Source organism: Notothenia rossii, assembly GCF_949606895.1.
Source record: "Notothenia rossii genome assembly, chromosome: 9".
NCBI lineage: Eukaryota > Metazoa > Chordata > Actinopteri > Perciformes > Nototheniidae > Notothenia > Notothenia rossii.
This window is the reverse complement of record NC_136907.1, coordinates 30,549,120-30,555,604: the sequence shown is the minus strand read 5'-3', so window position 1 is coordinate 30,555,604 and position 6,485 is coordinate 30,549,120. Positions and strand designations below refer to the sequence as shown.

General features: G+C 41.0%; 1 long non-coding RNA gene across 1 annotated transcript; it reads left to right on the top strand.

Moving 5' to 3' along the window:
• The first annotated feature begins 4,451 nt into the window (after positions 1 to 4,451).
• On the top strand, positions 4,452 to 5,164 carry LOC307020459. The gene is made up of 2 exons (XR_013802896.1): positions 4,452 to 4,938; positions 5,030 to 5,164. It is a non-coding gene; the product is annotated as an uncharacterized lncRNA (long non-coding RNA).
• The last annotated feature ends 1,321 nt before the right edge of the window (positions 5,165 to 6,485 follow it).

Below are 6,485 nucleotides of genomic sequence, written 5' to 3'. Positions count from 1 at the left end.
ACCATTCATTGTTCTAGGAATGGTTTCATATAGTCCAGCAGATATGTGAAATATCTGAAAGAATTGTGCTTTTGATGATAAAAGCATGAAATTTGGCACACTGTTAGAGCATGCCCTAAGGAAGATTTTTGGCTATAGCGCCATCGCAAATTTGTCCAATGGCGGCCATTTTGAAAATGGCCGCCATTGGTTGTTATTTTACCAGTAGTTTAGGATCTAGACCACCTAGGATCTTGATTCTGGTGGCTAATCCTACATTTTCAAGAATGGGGAATGCATTGGTACTATTTACAACATGCTACAATGTAGCTAACTATATGTATCTGGTATTCAGGGAACAAAATACACAGTAAACCATTAACATATTTATTATGGTGAAGTCATACATGTTACATAATATATATAAAATATTACAGGTTTTCAACTAAATGCAGAGTTAGTTCTGAAAACGCAGTCCACCACAGTGGCAAAGGGCACTGCACTGAATTGCTGCCTTGACACATTTGCATTGTCCACTGCAACCCTTTTTGCATCCACAGCGGAGGAGTTCACAACAAGCCTGGTAATGTGGTCCAGTAAACTTCCCATCCACCTGTGGCCTTCCTCTTCCACCCCCAGTCACCTGGGGATGGGAGATCAGGGGCTGCAAACATCATCTGTCCCCAGCAGTGACCAGCTTGGAAGGCAGCTCTCTTTGTGTGCAGAATCGATGCTCACTTCTCTACTTCCCCTCTTCTACGACCAGGCCAAATATGTGGCCATGATTCGTCATTCCATCGATGAGGTAAGTCAGGCATTAGAGATTCTGAATCCTGGTCAGATCACTCTGGATCAACCTCTATACGCTGTGGCAAAACAAACCCAGTGGAGCTGGCCAGCATCATTTTATTGTGATGTTTGTTGGGTTTCACATTGAGATGGCAGCACTCAAGGTACTGGGCGACCTCCTGGAGGGGTAGCGGGTGGACAAGAGCAGTGTCATGATCCCAGTTCCACTTCTGGTCTATCATCCTGCGGCTGGAAATAGAGTTGATGATCTATGTGCGATCAATAAGAGAGGCCGACTTCCTACTCTACATAAATGCCTTGACCAAGATTGTGCCTTGGTTCATTTCATTTCATTTCAAACCTTTATTTATGCAGGTGAATCCCATTGAGATCATTGATCTCTTTTTCAAGGGTGACCTGAAGGGTCCTTTCCCTGGGACACACCCAATATGCCGGATGGATACCAGTCCACTTACGTGACATGATTGTGCTAAAAGATAACCATCCTGATGTCCATCAACAGTTTCTGAAAGGAAACTTTTCTGTGAAGAAGACGACACGCAGCTTCTCTGCTATTGTCATTGACCAGGCCCACGAGCAGAACAATGCCTCTGTGAAAGGTGATGGTGGTGCTGTAGGCCTGAAAGAGAACCCTGCAGCTCTGCGATGCTGGATGGTGTCTGGCCCCGAGATGGCATGTGTGGTTGGGGAGTTTGAGGCCTCCAATGAGAAGAGAAAGAAGACTGACACCCTGCACCATGAGCAGACCAAACATGCACAAATGGCATTTGCACAAGATGTTAAAGCACTAATTGGTGCTACATAAGACATGGGCAATCCATTCTGTGAAATAAGCAGTGAATATCTTCTTGTACTGGATACTAGAGACCTTGCAGATGCAGCAGTCATTGACACTCTGAACCAGATTGAGAAACTCGGACAGGACGGGTATGACACCTACAGTGGAGGAAATAAGTATTTGATCCCTTGCCGATTTTGTAAATTCACCCACTTACAAAGAAATGAACAGTCTATAATTTTAATGGTAGGTTTATTTTAACAGTGAGAGTAAGAATATCAAAAAGAAAAACCAGAAAATGAAATTATATAAAAGATAAACAATTATTTGCATTTAACTGTGGGATATAAGTATTTGATCCCCTTGCAAAAAACAAGGATTCTGGCTCCCACAGACCGGTTACATAAATCCATTTCCTTTAGGAAAGTACCCCTCATATCAACTTGTTACCCGTATAAAAGATACCAGTCCACAGAATCATTCAATCAGATTCCAACCTCTCCACCATGGGCAAGACTAAAGAGCTGTCTAAGGACCTCAGGGACAAGATTGTAGACCTGCACTTGGCTGGGGTTGGCTACAAAACCATCAGCAAGCAGCTTGGGGAGAAGGTGACAACTGTTGGTGCGATTATTTGGAAATGGAAGGGAAACAAATGGACATCAATCAACAATCAATCACCCTCGGTCTGGGAATCCACACAAGAACTCGCCCCTTGGGGTATTGATGATCATAAGAAAGGTGAGGTATCAGCCAAGAACTACAAGGGAGGAACTGGTTAATGATCTCAAGGCAGCTGGGACCACAGACCCAAGAAAACTATTGGTAACACACTACACCATAATGGATCAAACCCTGCAGCGCCCGCAAGGTCCCCTGCTCAAGAAGAACATGAAAGGCCCTTCTGAATTTGACAATGAATATCTGAATGATTAAGAGAAGGCTTGGTAGAAGGTGATGTGGTCAGATGACACCAAAATGGAGGTGGAAACATTATAATTTTGGGGTGTTTCTCTGCTAAGGGGACAGGACGACTTCCCTGCATCGAGGAGAGGATGGACGGGGCCATGTACTGTAACATCTTGGCCAATAGCCTCCTTCCCTGAGCCAGGACACTGAAAAGGGTCATGGATGGGTCTTCCAGCAGGACAATACACCTGAACATACGGCCAAGGCAACACAGGAGCTGCTAAAGAAGAAGCACATTTAGGTGATGGATGGGCCTAGCCAGTCTCCAGACCTTAATCCCATAGAAAATCTGTGGAGGGAGCTGAAGTTTTGAGATGCCAAGAATCAGCCTCAACACCTTAAGGATTTGGAGACGATCTTCAGAGAGGAGTGGACCAAAATCCTTCCTGAGATGTGCACAAACCTGGAGACCAACTACAATAAGTGTCTGACCTCTGTGCTGTCCAACAAGGGTTTCTCCACCAAGTACTAACACATGTTTTGCAAAGGGATCAAATACATATTTCCCACAGTTTAATGCATATCAAATTGTATCTTTTATATAATGTACATTTCTGGATTTCTTTTTGATATTCTTACTCTCACTGATAAATTAAACCTACCATTACAATTATAGACTGTTCATTTATTTGTAAGTGGGCAAATGTACAACATCTGCATCAAATACTTATTTCCTCCACTGTATGTCAGTGAGCGCCTGGTCGAACAGAAAAAGCCCATCAAAGATCCCATTAAAAGGAAAAACCTCCCTCTATTCAGCCAGCCTCCAGTCCAAGATAAGTCCAGGTCCCAACAACAGCTCTCATCTCTGAAGAATGACTGTTTTCTGTTCTCTAGGCTGTACATTGTATCTGAGATACGTGATGGAAGTCTGGATGAGTTTTTTGGGATTAATTACGTGAAATATAATAAACTTGAAAACCAGGCATGTCCATCATCATTGTCACAAATGGGCAAACTCAGAACTGGTACCAAGTCAGACTTGGTGGGCTGTTTGGAGGACCTGATTTCTTTACAAGAGAATGCATCCCACCACACAGTTAATGCCTCATCCTTGATCAGGCTACTCTTGTGAACATGCTACGACCTGGTGCTGCTCAGACGTTTTTTTTATTATGCGCAGAAAGCGTTCTCACCATACATCCTGTCTCAGCTGGAGCATGTCAGCAGAATTGATGTCGTGTGGGATGAATATTTCCCCGAAAGTCTGAAGGCTGAAACACGCAGCAAGAGAGGGAAGGGAGTTCATAGACGCGTTGAGCCATCCAGTGTCATTCCTGGAAACTGGCCAGAGTTTCTGCGCATTGAAGAAAAGAAGGCTGAACTGTTCTTCTTCCTGGCAACCAGTGTGACAGCCCTCAACACTGGCAAACAAATAATCAGTACTTGCAACATGCACACATGAGGAGGCTGATACCCGCATCCTACTGCACCTAGGAGATGCTGTGAAGGAAGGGTATAGCAAGGTGTCAATACGCACAGTTGACACGGATGTGGTAGTAGCCTACTGGCAATCACAGCAGCCCAATCGACCCAGGCCTGTCGTGAACTCCTCCTGAAGGTGTCAAGGTAGCAATTCAGTACACTGCCCTTTGCCACTTTGGTGGACTGTGTTTTCAGAACTAAGTCTGCATTTAGTTGAAAACCTGTAATATTTCATATATATTATGTAACATGTATGACTTCACCATAATAAATATGTTAATGATTTACTGTGTATTTTGTTCACTGAATACCAGATACATATAGTTAGCTACATTTTAGCATGTTGTAAATAGTACCAATGCATTCCCCATCCTTGAAAATGTAGGATTAGCCACCAGAATCAAGATCCTAGGTGGTCTAGATCCTAAACTACTGGTAAAATAACAACCAATGGACAAATTTGCAATGGCCCTATAGCCAAAAATCTTCCTTAGGGCATGCTCTAACAGTGTGCCAAATGTCATGCTTTTATCATCAAAAGCACAATTCTTTCACATATCTGCTGGACCAATAGAGAAGTTTTATTTTGGTTCCTAGAATGTACTTCTGAAAGGTAGGATAACGTTCTCTAAAAACATTCTTAAAATGTTTGGTGATAACATTGTTCGAACATCATACCCCAAGTGTTTTTGTTGTTTTTGCACATATGTATCTCTATTGTCCTATGGATCGAATAACACTTAGAAAACCAAAGACAGACATATAGAAGAACGGACCGACTATGACTGCCCGTCCCTGAAACCCCTGTTAGTGTTTGTATGTGTTTCTTTCTACTGTGTGTCTCTCTCTCTGCATGCTGGTATGCTCTACACGGCTGGGAGCAATCTCCAATCAACCACACCTGCAACCTACTCGTCAGCCACACTATGAAAGCCTGCAGCCTGCATTCATTCCCTGCCGGATTGTTACCGTGAACGGTTTGTTGCATGCCACTCTAGCTTTTTACCAGCATATTCTTTGACAACTTTGCCTGCTTTTGCCTCACACTGATTTTTGTGTCTCTCCCAGGAGGAATCCAAGGCCTTCCACACTCCCAAGACCAGCCAGGCCTCTCTACCCACCCTGGAACAACTGTTTCCCACTGCCGCAATAACCAACCTCCACTCCCAGCTCCCCTTTTCTAATAAACAAATGTTACTTTCACCAGCTGATTCCGTGTCATCCTTTTATATGTGTTAATAGTCAAATTCCAATAGTTAAGTAAACTATCATAATCATCCTAATGACCACAGTGGTCAGTCCACTTTCCCAGGGATTTTGAGTTGAAAAATTACAGGAATATTATGTCTTTATGTTCAAATAATGTAAACATATTTTAGTAAATGGTTACCATAGAACATTTGCATAATTTCTTTAACATAAACCATGTTATCCTTCTCTAAAATAATAACATTCTGGCAACATAAAAAATCTAACTTGCAGCTGAAAATGTTTTAAGAACAGTAGGGCATAATGTTCTAACAATGTTATCAACAAATATTTTAAGAATGTTTTTAGAGAACTTTATCCTAACTTTCAGAAGAACATTCTGGGAACCAAAATAAAAGCTTCTGGCGAAAACGTTTTAAGAACAGTAGGGCATAATGTTCTAACAATGTTATCAAAAACATTTTAAGAATGTTTTTAGAGAACGTTATCCTTCCTTTCAGAAGAACATTCTGGGAACCAAAATAAAAACTTCTGCTGAAAACGTTTTAAGAATAGTAGGGCATAATGTTCCAACAATGTTTTCAAAAACATTTTAAGAAGGTTATCACCAAATATTTTAAGAATGTTTTTAAAGAACGTTATCCTACCTTTCAGAAGAACATTCTGGGAACCAAAATAAAAGCTTCTGGCAAAAACGTTTTAAGAACAGTAGGGCATAATGTTCTAACAATGTTATCAAAAAATATTTTAAGAATGTTTTTAGAGAACTTTATCCTAACTTTCAGAAGAACATTCTGGGAACCAAAATAAAAGCTTCTGGCGAAAACGTTTTAAGAACAGTAGGGCATAATGTTCTAACAATGTTATCAAAAACATTTTAAGAATGTTTTTAGAGAACGTTATCCTTCCTTTCAGAAGAACATTCTGGGAACCAAAATAAAAACTTCTGCTGAAAACGTTTTAAGAATAGTAGGGCATAATGTTCCAACAATGTTTTCAAAAACATTTTAAGAAGGTTATCACCAAATATTTTAAGAATGTTTTTAAAGAACGTTATCCTACCTTTCAGAAGAACATTCTTGGAACCAAACAAAATTTCCGACTGAAAACGTTTTAAGATATGGAGGGCATAATTTTCTAACAATGTTATCACCAAACATTTTAAGAATGTTTTTAGAGAACGTTATCCTACCTTTCAGAAGAACGTTCTGGGAACCAAACAAAAACTTCCCGTTGAAAACCTTCCGAGAACAATGATTGTAACATTCTCAGAATGTTTTTAGAACCAAACATTTCTAGCTGGGTAGCCTCTGCT